Source organism: Dufourea novaeangliae, unplaced genomic scaffold, assembly GCF_001272555.1.
Source record: "Dufourea novaeangliae isolate 0120121106 unplaced genomic scaffold, ASM127255v1 scaffold81, whole genome shotgun sequence".
In the NCBI taxonomy this organism is placed as follows: Eukaryota; Metazoa; Arthropoda; class Insecta; order Hymenoptera; family Halictidae; genus Dufourea; species Dufourea novaeangliae.
Window position 1 is genome coordinate 905,160 of NW_015373973.1, and position 16,274 is coordinate 921,433.

Consider the following 16,274-nt stretch of genomic DNA (forward strand, 5'->3'; position numbering starts at 1 on the left):
GAATTCCTCTGTTTTCTCGGACTAGATACTCCGTACACTATCATTCAGTCCTTTTAGAGATATTGGGTAAATCGCAACCCTTGGACACACCTCGGTCACACGCGTCGCGTTTTCGACGGCAAAGAAAGGGATGCGAGTGAGAACATCCAGTCACGGTTTCGCGGTCGCGACCCGTGTTTAAACGTTCCCGATTGAGTTTCACACGCGCGCGTCTATGTGTGTCGTTTTCGATTTCGATACCGGATGTACGAGAAGAGCGTGTCCACGCGTTCTCGCGAAGACACATGCACAGAATGCGGGTCCAACGGTCGATGCTGCTTGAATAGTCCGCGGCGCAGCGAAACCGCGGTTTAAGTATTGGTTAAGCAAGCGGTTGAGAGGCGGCCCGGGGTGGGGGCGTGTGGGCCTTAGGTGATCGCCTGAAAATCCCCATGCCACGGGGAGTCAAGGTCTCCCTTCCTAACACGTTCTAATTCCGTGACGGAGAGAGGGGCACTCGCGTCTCGCGTCCTCTCGAGCCACAGTTAACACACACCCTCTGGCCAAGGTCGTTCGGAACTACGGCCGACCACCTCCATTGCTTATTCGTTGCTGGGGACTCGAAATTTCGATTTCTATACAGAGGATTTACTGTACCGCGGGCCGGAAGTCTCGTTTCACTGTGATTTTCATTTTCGTTCTGTTGAATTCTTTTTCCTTTTTCCCCTGAACCGGTTCTGAAGGTTTTTTAAATGTTATGTTCTTATATGTATACAGGATGTTTATTGATTGTATCGAATATGCGGAATTAAATTTTGATTCATTTTGCACTACTGTTTTAACGATATTAACTAGCTGATCCTTATCATTTTCAAAATTGTTGATTTTAGTTCGGTTTCACTTTTTTACGATCCTTGTTTTTGATTTGCTCGAGTGGTTATTAATTACTTTTTGTCCCTTCAGCGTAATGTTTACGAACTGTTTACCAACTCCTTACCCGGAAGACGTAACAATGCGATCATCCCGATGGTCGTTTAACATTTCCTTTCTCGTTGATAAAAAAGCCGCTTGCTTGCGTTACTGTGTTCGTTTTTGTGGAAAGTCCTCGACATTGATAATTAGACAAATCGCCTGTTCTGTGTCCTTATCGCGACGGAAATTAAATAATTAAACAACACAATCTGTAACTGACAACGTTCTTTGCGCAATTTGCGTCAACGGTTACACTCATCTCCGAGGCGTTCCATTATTGCTCGAAATATAAATCTTCCTATCACAATCTTCTGCCAATCGATAAAAATCTATCGAGATTTCGATATTCTTTGTTTTATCGTGATTCAGAATTGATGAACAAGATCGCGGGCTTTTAAGGAAAAGGATAATTCATATATTTTTTTTACTACCAGAATATCATTGCAGTTGTAAAATTGCTACAATCAAGAAGAATAACGAAAGTCATATTCGGAACTTGTGTTACGCGTACTACTGCTACACCGTGCATCGAAATCACCACCAATGATCCCGAGTAGTTATGTATTCTAAGCGTTCGTTCGTTCGTTTACACAAGATAATTAGTCAATTCATTGACAAGATATATAGTTTGGAGTGTGTAATGGGTCACTACTTTTTCCCTGATCCAGTGCAGTAGATTAAGGTTATTTTATTTCCGCTACGAGACGAGCCAGCCTCGACGCATTATAGTGAATTCAGCTTGTTACGACTGTAAACTGCTCCATGTAAACATCCCCAAAAGTCGTTCGTTCGAAGAGTAAACAATTTAATATATTAGATAAATCTTTTAATAAATAATTATGAGATACTCTTTAAAATACACTGTTTCCAATACAAAAACATTTTTTTAAAAAGGTGTCACAGTTTGTAAGAAAAGAAATTCCCCAAAATTACTCTTTTTTTCGGTCTCCTGACTGAGCATAACCCCTTAAAGAGTCATCGAGAGACTAAAGAATCACTTGTACGCGAAGGCGGGGTCCTCTCTTCCGCCATCTGGAATCGATGGACCGGGCCATGTGTATGACCTACAGACACTTTAGCCACACTGCGCCGCTTCTTCACGAAAGACTTTCGTCGGCCATTCACTTTTCGGCCTCGTCCATGGTCACCCGTTCCCGATGGAACAACGACGAAGAAACGGGGCCTGATTAACCTGCTCCTCGAGTTCACGCCCTCCCCCGACCGACCGCAAGTACCGGATGATTTCGCCGTGTCGGAATTAACGTATCGTCACGATTAATGACTGTCGGGTCTACTACATGTTTCTGGAAAAATCCTCGATCGTTTCTTCGATTTCTTGACACAGCCTCGTGACAGCTGCTGGAAATTATATGGAAGGACGCGATCTATTATAGCTCACGAGATCATCTATTTCTTGTCCCCGTGGCCGTTGTTTCGTAACTTCGAACACTGGAGACTTTTCGTTGCACTCATCAGCTTCTTATTGACTGAAGTGGTTCACGAAGAATTTTTTACATTATCGAAGGTTAATATTTATTTTGTGATGTTTATGTTCCATCGATCGAAATCTTGCTGAATTTCTATCATCGATGGAAGGACAAGTAATTTTCCTTTGTCATCCACGAGTGAATCGGGTTGATAGTTTGATACACCTGCCGTTCGGTCCATGCTGCCACGTACGGCTGCTTCAGGTTTTGCTCGATCGTCAACAGGTAAAAATATAAGAAATCGAGCAACGTATCTCGTACACGGACAACACTTTCTTTCTGGCCAGGCAGCCTCGTTAACTGAGCAGATTCGTTCTCGTAGATCCACGACCCGAATATTCGAGCGCGAGTGACCATGAACGTTATCGGTGCTTTCCTTGGTCTTACTCTGAATATCAATTGTACTACATAATCATTGTTTATCGTTCCTCTTGTACACGGACACGTATGTCAGAAGATATTATTGTCAACAGAAAACACCGTGATGCGATGGGGTAAACAAATGCGACGGGTAATAATCACGCATGCTTGGATGATGTTCGTTGCGTATTTATACAGCTCTAGACGAATGTTCGATACCTATAATAACGATCGTTGTCACTGCTATTTACAGTGTTTTCGCATAAAGTAATCAAACGTAGTGTAGCATTTACAAATATGATATAATCCATTACTTAATCCACTGCGTCACAGAGTGATAAAAAGTGTCGTGGCACAGGTCGAAAACTGAGTAGACCCGGAAGGATATTACGACATTGGTCTTTCGTAGAATGATAGATCTACTCGAATGATTAAACTGGTCGTAAAAAAGAAAATTTTTCGCTGTTAATACTATCTGCCTTGGAACTTTCGAGATTGATTAGTATATAGTTCGCAAACTAATCCGTCAAGAATTCAGTCTCCATAATTTTATTGTGAGTTCGAAGTTTGTGCATGTAATTACCGGCTTTTGAGGAAAAGGATCGTTCGTTTCGACGGACCAAGTGTCCGTTAAATAAAGGGACGTAAATTCTCGTTGGTTTCGGCAAGATTGTTATTATCCTATTAGAATACCACCGATGACGTAAAATTACTACGGGCAAAATGACCGTCGTAGAAAAAAAAAAAGAAAAAAAACGAGAGATAATACCGCGGCACCGTTCACGTACAACGAAAGGCCGATACGTGACGAAAAATTTAATATCATATGATAGGTCTTTGTGTTCCTCGTTGCTTCAGGCTATCAAACTCAAAAGGTTAAGAAATTTTTGCAACGCTAACCCAATCGAATAACCGTTTCGCGTTTAGGCTTCTTTGACTGTTCGACATCGTACTTCACGCTCTGTGCGCGCATTCGTGTCTCCGAACCTTCCCGAGATTCCAATACAACATCCACCTTTCGCCGTTCTTCGACTAAATGGTTCGTATATGGTAAATTATTAAATGGTCGAATGATTAATGTTTAGTCCATTTGAAGTATTCGTGATTTTTGTCAGAAAGGAACGAGCAACGAATAGAGTGCTGCGCGATGTAGTTAAATATGCGCAGCTTTAATATGCAGATCTTCGTACCGTGTAGGTAAACGAACTTCATTCTCATCTCGCGTGACGTATGCACCCCGTGTATCAGCAACTAGCCAGAAATACCGTATATCCTTGTTCGTGAAATCCCCCTCCCACTTTGAAAGGCAAATTTCGGCCGAACCAGTGTTTAGGTGGAAGCTCGTCAGCTCGCGTGGATAATGAAACAGAACTCTGGATTCCCGTGCGTCGGATCGTTTTCAAGCTGATCACGTAGATCGCGTCATAGAACCCGAGAAACAGATTCTCGCGACCCGATAAGACGTTTTTGAATTCTCTTGAATATGTGACGTATCTTCGGGGGAAGCGATTCAAACGACCTACCGCAAGCTACGATGTAGATATCTACGCGAATGACTTTCTTTTTCATTGAAATAATCCTTATTTTACTTTTCTTGCGATGACAGGCGCCAGAGTTAACATTACTGTTAACAGTTATATGTATAAGGTTTTCACAGTCGTTCGTTATAACTACACCTATTACTGTCAACATATTGGAGTTTGTTGGAAAGTACGTAGCGTTTTTAATGTTCTTTTATTTACGACTTTCCTTTTTTCAATTTCTTTTCATTTTCAATTAATTTCATCGTTCCAGTAATGTACAAATTCAATTGTTTCGATTAAAAAGAAATTATTCTGGGAAATAATTGCAGGGATTTCAGCAGTGTGTGGAATATCAAGAAGAAAGAAATGTGACATCCACTCCAGGCGTTTGTATACTTGTGAGGAGTATTTGTAGTTGTTCACAAGGTGAAAGGTTTTTTGCTTCGACCAGTAAAAAGGTAAAAATTGTACGCACTGTGCTCGAATTGCTAAGAATTTTCCAAACGACCCATACATATAATGGTGAATGGGCGAGAATTAGCATTATCGCTGTGTTATAGTATCTTAAACCATTATGGACACTTTTTTATATTTTTAACATGTTTAGTTAAAACGGAAGAAAGAAAAAAAGATTTAGCAGACAAAATATATTTTGCAGATGACGGAGAACGTTTTTCCCTAATAACCTGTCTCGGTTAGTCCGGTTATTTTGATTAATGGGTACTCCAGTGACGACGAACGAATTTTGAATAGATAGTCACGCGGAAGTAAAAATAAGACAGAGTCACAAAATCCTCGTATTTTCCAGTCGTGGTCGAGAAAAAAAAGGACTGTCAGATGTGTACGGGATATTTACTAGCGACACTACATTAATAGGATCATTTATACATACCTACATATTTCGCATCGTAACGACTGGTGTTGTTTTCCTTTCGGTTTATAATCTTGTCATGTTTTTGCTGCTTGCCACGATCTATCTTGTATTTTAATACAACTTCACCTTGAGGTATTCTTCACAAATCTCCGAAAAATTCGTTTCGAAACTCGAGCTCCATTCTTGAACTGTAGCTGAAAGAACATTTACGGGTACATACAATACCGTGAAAAAAGGTGTCTCAATTTGTTCTGTGTGCATATAAATTAGAGATCAAAGTTCGGACTATAGATCGGTATGGAAAAGAAAAAGAAAGGCTTCTTTACGAATATATTTTGTTTTCTTCGGGTAGACTTTTAAAGAATCTTCTCGTTGTTTGTCCACATCTGGCTTTATCTTCAACTATACTTCATTCTGATAGGTATACTGATAAAAAATTCAACAAACAACCAAGGAACGTCGTTTTACTCTCTTTCCTTCCAAAATGGCGGCGAACATTGAAGAATGAGGATAAATTTCACTGAAACTGTGTGGGTTGATCTCATCGAAAACGAGTATTGAATTTGACAAAATGTAGTGGGTTCCTTATAGGTACAACCTACCTGTGTGGGTTACTGATCTCATCGAAAACGAGTATTGAATTTGACAAAATGTAGTGGGTTCCTTATAGGTACAACCTAACATTAAAATTCTTTACTTGTGGTACTAATATGTGACACTTAACATGTGATGTCCAAAAAATTGATTCACAGATTTTCTCTTCAATTTTGTTTATTGGGTTCACGGGAACCAGAACCCCCCACGGCCTCGCTGTTTTATTCCCTTAAGACAGACCGTTGGCAGTTGTTGCACGAAACCGGTGTTCCCGTCCGTCGGTATGCCTACGCGGGAGTACAATTGGGATTAAAACGGCAGGAATGCCAGCAATTTGAAACGCATAACGCGGGTTGGACACGATAGAAATCTGCCGTACGTGTTCCATAAGAGAGATAAGGTCGCTGGCTGAGATGAGATTTACGGTTTGATTACCGTGTTGTCGGCGAAATTCATAGAACTTCATTCTCATCGCGGTTTCGTGATTTTAAATCTGTTTCGTATGTATTCCTCGTCTGTAAAATTCGTGTAGACTTTTGAGTTGGACAGAACAAAATCTAAAACGATATTATATTGTAGTGTTAATACATGTATACCTGTTGAATCAAGGAGTATACAAATTTCTGATATAATATAATGTCTGACGATGTAACGTATTTCGATTGGAATACAATTGTTTTACGCTCAAGAGAAATGTTTGTTTTCGTGGTACCAGAAACCGTTCTTTATGAGGCTATTTTAGTCGCGTTTGTGCTAAAGGAATAAAGTTTAAAAGATGTTATATTAATTCAACTAGAATCGAGATATATTTGATTCCATCAAACATATTTCAACCTGCCATTTAATAAACATTTCGTGTCATTATGCTTCAGTTCTCTTTCTTTGACTCGTTTTTTATTAATTGCTATTACATTGATAGAATTGTCTTCGCTATGAATATGTATAACATTGATGAATATAGTCACTTAATTCAAACTGGAAACTTATCGTGACATTTATATCGACTAAGAGATACTGGCATTTTGAATAATTTCATTAACATAATAAAAAGGAAAAGTGCATAAGTGGATATAAATGTTTTTATTTACAGACGTGTCTTGTTATTAGCGGAGATAATAACTGAATGAATATGCAAGACTTGGCCGGTAGAATGATCCAAAATATAATAATTTCGATAGCATGTGCTACATAAATATTTCATTGATAGTTAGAGAATTAATTAAGTTCGAAGTGTGCCATATTTAATTGTGACAAATTGAAACTTATCTGTACACTCAAGAAAGTACAATTGTAATACTTACAACAGAAAGTCCGTCGACAGGAGTTACCAGCGCCTGTCGAACCGCAACCGGTTCGTCTTCACGGGCTGCGTGAAAATTATTGCCACGGTTTTGTTACGATCACGCGTTCTACAAAAAAATTGTTTCCTTGAACGATGGAAAGTTTCACAATAAATTTGAGAATATTTTCTCCGTGTGAATGTCACAAGCATTAGATTAAGGGTGTCCTGTTTTAGTTTTTTATTGTATTACCAAGGAAAAATAGACGAAACGTGCAAGTACTTGAAGCACAATGACGAACATACAGAATTTACATATTTTTTTATGAAAATATGTTTCAGAAAATATGGTCATCTTTTCTTTGCAATAGCTTTATATGTTTTTGAATTTCACTGTTGCTCCGAAAACAGGAATGCAACAGTCTATTTTAGTTTGGATTATTTGGGCCACTTGATTAGAAACGACAAATCATGCATCCAAATAGAGAATTTGCTTAGATGTGCAAAAAGGAACGATGAAATCGGCTAAATAGAAAAATCTATTACCTAATCGTGTTAGCGCGTGAAATGCACAACCATTATTGCGTATTTTTCTTTTCGTAATTTCATTACAAAGGTTGCAAGTTTCATTACAATCCATTTACTAAGGTTTTGTTTCGATGCTAAGGGTCACCACTTTTCTGCAATTCGATGGAGTAGAGCAGGAAAAAATTAACGCGATAGATGTACCCGTGTAATAAACGAAGATTCTGACATTTCCATTACCTACTTCATCAACCGATACAAATTGGTAAAAGGTTACTCGATTACCGTCAATGGGCAAAGTCAATCGTTGTTTATTTGTTATGTACGGCTTTTTATTGCCCGGTATCGGTGGTTAATATCAGTACTTTTTTGTTCTGCGCACGAAAGGACAGTCGGAAAATAATAAATACCCGCCGGTAATTTCGTACTAATTAGTTCCTTGTAAATAGTATTTTTTTGTTGGTGTCGCGGAAATCTTTCCTACGTGTCTCGAAGTTTCTTGCGTGATAATGACCCGTTCATCAATCGTCTTTGATAGACCTTTTTCTTGCGCACGGTTCCGTTGATTAGCAAATGTTATGCTAAGTATTTGTTGTATCAGAGACGGAGGATGACACCGTGGGAATTCGAGGAACTGTCCCCCAGCTCTTCGTCTCGACATCTCCGGTTACACTGTGCAACACCAGTATATGTCGCTTTGATTTGTATGTACGCGATAAAAAACAGTTCTTTTCTGTTTAGTATGAAATAAGAACAGATATTTTGTTCGTGGAATCGGGACTCTGTTCCGTTTGAATAATGATTATTAGACCGTAGATTCGCTTTTTTACATACCTCGCGTATTATTTGTCGCAGGAATAATTTCGATTGTATGAAATCGGACCAGCTGACGCGAAGTCGAATAATTTTCTGCTTACTTATTCTCGTCTCGTCATTTCGACTTTCTGATTAATCCAATTATCGCGACATACATATTTATGCACGTGTTATTTCGAGTGAAAACTCCGAGGATTTATCAAATCCCGTATATTATTTGCACGAACGTGTTCGAATGAATTTATTCGACGTGTAAATCAATATCTCGTAGATTTGAAAACTAGCTTCCGTCTGCAACATATTTGCTCTAACAGTGTCCCACGAAATGTACGTGACTAAGCGATTTTTTTACGAGAAAAGGCGGAACGAGAACCTTTGTCGCAGTGGCGAAACGTTTCTCGGATCGTTCGATCTTTCCTCTTTCGCGTATTTTATTTTGAATTCCATTCGCTCGCTAAATTACGCCGGCGCATTAATTATAACTCTCTTCGGTTCTGCTCTTCTACATGTTTTTCCGCGAGCGTGTATAATTTATTAATTTACGCAAACCACAAACAATTTCTGTCGCAGTAGGAATATCCATATTGATGGGTCAAACGAGCTCCTGTAATTTTTTAAGTTTGTTGCTTTTGCGACGCTGCGGTGAGAAAGATTATTGTTTTCGATTTGTGTTCTTTTCGAATTTCTAATTTCTATCCCCGACATAATAATACATTTTACAATATATTAACATTGTTCTAACAGGGTGTTAATTAATAAGCTTTCTCCCAGTCGTGTCTATTCAAAAGAAACACGTCAATTTTTCGCAGGATAAGATCGAGAGAGATGATAGTATATTATTCGGTTTGGCCTGTTAGCACAGAAAAATGTATTAGTAAGTGTTCTGGTCTGTTAACTGTTGATTTTAAAGAGCCAATTAAATGACTGCCACTAGATAAGTATCATTTAGTGTTTGTAACGACTTCTATACAGGGTGCTTGAAAAAAATGTTAACACTCATATTGAGAATTTGTACAGATATATGTATACGTATATACATATTTTTGTTTTTCAAGAAACAGTAACTTTCATATATATATAAGTGTTAATATTTTCTTTGGAGCACTCTATATTATCGTACAACGATTAGTGCACATCTGTATTCACTTTTAATTAACATCTTATCTTCTCACGTGCTTCACAAAATATTTTATTTTAATATCTCATTATTCAAATTTAAATTTAACAAACCACCATGAAAAAATTATGTCGAGAATAACTTTGCTGAACGATAAGTTTATCGCCAACGATAAGTTCATTTTTCGTGCTATTGTGATTTTTACGTGTTACAGGTATGTCGTAATTTTTGTTCACTAACTAAAAACTACTCATACATTTAAGCATTACGTTCTTAGCGCAATCAAAATTTAGTAATATCGCATTATATTGCTTCTTGCTTTCCATTTGTATTTCGTTGTGTCTGTTACCACACTCCGGTGAGAGCCCGCCGCTCAATCGAATTGCTTTTTGCCTACACACACAAAAAAACACACACTCTTGATCCCGTTAAACGAAGAAACGATAAATTTCCACGAATGTTTCCGAGAAGGTAATTGATATTTTTGAAACATCCGCCAAGGACCATTTCGAGGATCCTGGAGCTCTATTGAAAGTGTAAACAAAGTCACAGTAGCTAGTTGAAAGATTATCGTACACCTGCGAATATCGTTGATTGCTTACGGTCCATGAACTTTCTGGGTCACTCAACCTGTCCAACCGTTCTTTTCAATGAAAAGTTCAAAAATGAAAAAAAAAGTTGGAGAAGTTCACAGTCGGATCCGAGATACTCCTTGGTGGTGGATAGTACGGGGACTCGTCGCTGACTCGGTCACAGAGATTTTTCGCGAATCGCGTAAAGTCTCCGTGGCAACGACAGGCGGACTACGCAAACCGTGACTTTTTGACATTTCCAGCCGTTGCACATCGTTGGATACCTTCCGAGGCATTGTAAGTCGAAAGGTGCGGCAACTGGGAAAATTCGTGCGTTTCAGTGGTAGCCTCTCGTGCAGGCTTTTTATATTTTCGCTCGTGATCGGAGAGAACAGGTTTCTCGTGGTATCAGAACAGCAAGAATCGAATCGTTCAGAAATTTAATAGCCTCTGTTATGGTAACGTAGGTAAAAGTGACCTGACTACTTTAGGTCTATCTAATAATTTATGGTTTTCATTGTGCAAACGATTTGGGAGAACACAGTTTGTTCCAGAAAAAAGTGTAAAATATTATATTTTTACGATGCAAAGTATCGAAATATTTCGGCTTCGTAAACAATACAAATTTGTTACGCATACGTGTCGATAAAATACCATGTTTATAATTATATGGAAGTTGTTATCGACATCTACTTAGTCGAGATATGCAAATGTACACGAGACGCGAGGCACCTTTAAGGCCCGGCGCACACGATGGGCACGAATTATTTTGCAGTCGAATCGATTTGACGCCGCGTTCTGGCAGTACATTTATTTATATGAAGCAATTCACACGTGATGCAGGTTTCGGCGGCACTTTTGCGTCCTATTTACATAAATCTTCGATATGTATTCATTACATATTCATTACAGTTTCAAATAAAAAAGCTGTAAAAAGCAACCTTTACCATTTTCTTCCAGACTCGAACCAATTGCAAATTTTTCAAATTTTTTTTTACACATCATTTAGTAAACTAATGTTCCTAACTTCACAAAAGAATCCAAGTCATTTGGACCAATTTAAGAAAAGTTGTTCCGTTTTAAAGGGTGTACGAATACTTTTGTCCTTCAATGTATCATATATGTATTGCTAAAATGCTGCGACCAAGTCGCGTTCTAGTATTTATTTGTTAAAACGCAAACAAGACGCAAAGTTGATGCGGATATCTGCGTTAATTGCTTCATATAAATTATAAATGAATGTACTTACTGCCAGAACGCGGCGTCAAATCGACGCGACTGTAAAATAACGCGTGGCCCTCGTGTGCGTCGGGCCTAAGCCGTTGGGGTTCTTGTATTCGCTCAACCATGCACGCACCGGTGAATTAGAATACTTTCTGTGCCGTTAACATAACTTTATATGCTCGTAATACGAAACGCCGACGAGACACAAATCGAATAAATTTTCGCTAAAATGCATTAGCTACTAGGAATGCTTGATATTGTTTTTCGATGATTTAGAACGCAAAAAATTTCCGTAAATCGTGAAACATCTGTAATCGTGACTTTTATGGGCGTGTCAGCTATGACAAATCGTGCGACGAATAATGATCAAAAAGTCGAATTGTTGTACTTGTATCACCGTCAACAACACCGCCATTTGATTGACGGCATATCTTCCCATGGTAGTCCGTTGATTCAAGCAAGAGTCACTGAATTATTGTTTCAGATGTTAATACACATAAACAACTTAATTATAATATATGAATTTTTGTTTAAATTAGCAAACCCCGGCAATCTGGTCTGGTCGAATATTCGACACACCTGTTAAATAAACGGGAGCGCCGTGTCGCGCCGGGTCACAAAAATCGCGCGTTCCTGTGTCGTCTTTCAACACACACGCGACTCCTTTCTAAGCGATTACTAATATTAATCGAAGTTAACACCACGTCGCAGCCGCGAGTATTTGCAACAGCCATTGGTCCCGATGGCCGATTGCAAAATCGTAGGGAGAGCCCGATCGTCGGAGGCAGCTGGAGGCTTCTTGCTAAATACTTGCGTCCTCTCAGCCCCAGTCTCTGTTTCGCATCTCTGTACCGCATTCGCGACGAACAAGATGGATCCACGACGTCGACGTTGGACGACCACGTTGAAATTGCATCACTTAGTCAAACAGCCGCGACAGGAAAATATGAATAGTGGTGACCCAGTTAACGAACGAGACTGCGTATACACGGGATCGATTGTCTGATCGACGAGATCTTTCGCAAAATTGGTAAATCACGATCGAGGCTAATCTTTGATATCGACCAGGTTAATGTAGCCGGTCGATTGTTTGCCCGATTAACGAGCCGTACAGGTATTAAAGTTCTCCACTTACCTGGTGCTCGTGGTAGGCATCGCGAAATTCCACGCTTGGTGGCCCGAGGAACGTGTTTAACCAGGAAAATTGTTAGGTATTGTATGTATTTTTCGTGAGCACGCTGGGTGTGTCGAAATACTACGTGTATGTTATGACCAGAAATTGGGTTAGTTCTAACAGAAAAGAAATAGAAAGAATAGAGTATCGTTTTGTTCGCACCAAATCACTCTAAATCAAGTACAATTCTTTCGATTCGTTTCATTATGCGAAACTTTTGCATCGATATACATGCTGTTTCATTGGAATTTCCATTAATTTACTAGCTTTCATGGTATAGGATTTAGAATTGTGCTCAAGTTAATCTCTGAAAATTAGTATTTTCGTAACATATAATGTATGGTTTGTGGGTTCCTTTGGTCGTTAATATTACACTAGAATTACCGACGATAAACGTATACCTATTTTTATCGATCGGTAAAGTTGACAATTTTTAAAAATTTTATGAATTTATAAATTACCTGATTTAATCGTTGTAAGGCTGTACTGACCAGTCATTCTGACTTGTTCGGTAGTTCTAGTGTTAAAAAATGAAACTTCGCAGTTCCATCAAACATTGTTTCTATACAAATCATACGCATAAATTTTGTTAAGGGTATTATGGATTATTTGACATTTCTACCGATGACCTATGTTCTCTGCTCATTGGCTGTAAAAGCGGGAGCAAAACGTTAATAAAAGTAGCGTGACTTGCTCTCCGGTTGGAGGAACGATCGGTAAGAAGTGTGAACGCTTAAACAGAAAACACCAATTCCGTTTAAAAACTAGTTTTACAGGTGTGATCTGCAACGTGTTTTTTCTTCATTTTCGCTAACGATCGTGAAATGGTGAGATCAATACGCGTTTCAACCGGTTGTTACCTTCAATAAAAATCAGACAATCAAAACAAGAAAGAACTACTCACTAGGGATTCCCCTGGTGGTTGAAAAAAATGAGCTTGGATTTCAGGTTCTCGTGTTATTTCGTTTCGTGATTCATCGAGCGTCAATCCAGTTAAAAAACTGTTTCGTCGAAATACTAACTTCACAAGGGAACGCAAATAATACGATTGACGCAGTCGATCGCTGAAAAAACTTGAAAGACCGTACCTACTCGAAATACCAAATCCTCGGACGGATCGAACAAAGGATTTGTAATTCAGTGATTTCGGGGTTGTTTTGAAACGTGCAGGGATAATGGATTCGAGAATATTTAAACAATGTGTCGAGGGAAAGGGCAACTACGACGTCAGTTTTACAACTTTCTCAACTTCACGTGACGTAACCACCGTCAGATAACGCACATCAGCGGTAGAGTTGGGATCCGTGATGCTCGCTGCGGCTGGATGCGCTGCTTCTCCATTTATTAGACAGTTACTTCCCGTATCATACTTTCGCCCGTTACGATCATTGCGTAAGAGAGCGTTCACACTTGCTACAGGTTTGTTTCGTTCAAGTTCGAAACGGTTTATCGGTCTACCGGTAGTGGAAACTCGATGGTAATCACGAGGACAGTGACTCTGCTTACCTGTGTTCACAATTCGGTGATCGATGTTCGCGCCTACGGTAACTGAATATTGGTTGCTGAGGTAGTAATTTCGCGATTAAAGGTATTACAATAGAACGGAATGATTGAAAGCTAGACTTCTGTTGAAATATAACAATATTACTAACGAATAATAAGAAAATATAAACTGAACGTCTTTGAGGTATGGAATTATCAGGGGTTACCTATATTTCGTAGGAATACAGGACGACTCGAATACCGCAAGGTCCTCCATATGCCTCGGTCGCACATAATTTCCCGTGGCATATACTGCATATCGAGTTTAATTTATTCCAGAATCACTCGCTTTCCACTCAGTTACCACTTGAAATTACTAGAAATTACAGTGTCGCAAGAACGACGGCAACGTGGCTGCGCATTTCCGTTGACAGAACCATCGAAGGGAAAATCCCATAATTCATGACAACTCCGACGTTTCCGACGATCATCGGTGGTGTCCTTCAGGATAACCTCTGATAAACGCGTTCCCAAGAAAAACACGGAATAATTGCCGGAATGTGGGAAATGGGGAGCCAGCGTACCCCACCAATTTGCGAACCCAGCGGGCTTATCGTTCGATACCCCACTTCTTGCACCTTATCCTACTCCGTGTACGTAGAAAGTAGCCGCAGTGTGGCGCGATCAGGTCCCTCAGTACATCAGAAACGTCGGATCACGCGGGATCGAGGAATCGCGATCGTCCTTCGCTACTCCACGCTGATTTTCCACCGGTTGTCCTGTCCGTCGTCATCCTGCTTTCACAAGAATTCGTAAGATCGTTCTCGCGACCGGTCGTCGTCGTCGTCGTTGGTGGTGTCAGGGATCACGACCTCTGTATTAATACAACAAACACACGAACACGCACACCCTCCGGGGACGATCACGTCGATCGTGTCGTTGGACGCTTCTCTTGCCGGTGGAGGATGCTGCCGTGAACCGTGGATCGTCGTACGATCATCTTTTTATTTTCTTTCCGAGCCAGTTCATTTTCGGTAAGGATCGATTATTGATTTTTTGTTTTTGGAGTACGTATTTGCGGTCTCTTTAGTCCTCGGAATATGTATATGTATTTAGCGCTGGAAGTGCCGGACCGGTTCCAGTGATCGATTTATAATTATTCGTCTTCTTCTGGCATTTTTTCAGTATCTAATGTGTGCATATAGCAGGGAGACCAAAGTATTCGTAAATTTCGTATGTTATGTAATTAATGACGAAAGTATTCAAATGACATATCTGCATATGCAACATTGTTTTAAGAGGTTTTTATAATATACATAGATATGCATATGTTGTTTCATTTCTGTTTAATTTAATAATCACAACGGTATTTGTACAATCGATACATGTACAGTGTATCTTTGAGTATCCTGTCGCGTCTTTTTAACATGATACTGACCGGTAGCATATTAATAGACTTTTAAATTTCAGTGCTTATAGATAAGAAACCCTTAGATTAGGGTGAAAGGAGAAATTGTCACATTATGCTGTTAGAGTTCTTACTACTGTTGTCATGTATGTAATTTACCACTGTGATTAAAAGGTTTAGTATTAGTTCCTCGGCTGCGAACTTGAATTCCGTCTAAATACTGAGAAGATTAAGACACTTTCATTCTTGCCTCCCAGTAATTACGATAAAATATAACGGTATTGTTTCATAAGGTATAAGGAAAGATTACATAATAAACTGGTGTTATATAATAAAATACTCGAAAACAAAAATGTGGAAGGTATTGAAGTCGATGAAGCTTGTGGACACTGGAGTCGATCGGTTTGGGTGATTTATCTGTTAAGCTAGAATGTCCCACGAAGAATTTCGTCGGCGCCTGGATCTACGGAACGGAAGTGCCCTCGCAAGGTTGTTACATTCAGAAGTTCCGCTTCCTAGTGCACCTCTCCGCTTGGTCTTTCTCTCCGACGCGCCGCCGGTTGACACGATTTCCTGTGATTCTCGCGTGACTCGCCAACCGGTTTTATGCACATTTCATTGGCCGTCTGGCTTGCAAGCGTCCCGTTACCATGAAACATATACCGATAGATTCACCAGTGAGAACGAAATTTTACACTTACAAGTGCTCGCTCATTATTATTTCGTAGAGACGCTATATACCTACTTCTTTTTTTTTAAAATCAAACCAGGATACCGCGTAAACGATTCCGTAATAATAATACGACCGTTGAATACAGACGGGTGTGTCTTTTCAAGCTGAGAATCTAGTCGATATTTTGCAGGGAGCCGTTGACGGATGTGTGTACT

At 39.6% G+C, this 16,274-nt stretch overlaps 1 protein-coding gene across 1 annotated transcript in view; it reads left to right on the plus strand.

The window, feature by feature from the left end:
- Nucleotides 1-16,274, plus strand: part of LOC107186856 (elongation of very long chain fatty acids protein AAEL008004-like) — a 55,576-nt gene that overhangs the window by 27,341 nt on the left and 11,961 nt on the right. The gene's annotated exons all lie outside the window — the stretch shown is intronic.